Here is a 227-nt window from a genome sequence, read left to right as displayed (position 1 = left end):
GAAGTTCAGCATTTTTACAGACGTTCACTCACCTTTTTTTTTTTTTTTTTGGTGAGGTTTAAATCTTTTGCCCATTTTTATTTTTATTTTTTTAACTTCTATTTTTAAGTCCATGGGTACATGTGCACATTTGTTATACAGGTAAACTCATGTCACAGGGGTTTGTTGTACAGATTATTTGTCATGCAAGTACTAAGCCTAGTACCAAACAGCCATTTTCTTCTGAT

Source organism: Macaca thibetana, chromosome 2 (genome assembly GCF_024542745.1).
Source record: "Macaca thibetana thibetana isolate TM-01 chromosome 2, ASM2454274v1, whole genome shotgun sequence".
In the NCBI taxonomy this organism is placed as follows: Eukaryota; Metazoa; Chordata; class Mammalia; order Primates; family Cercopithecidae; genus Macaca; species Macaca thibetana.
This window is presented reverse-complemented; position numbering follows the sequence as displayed.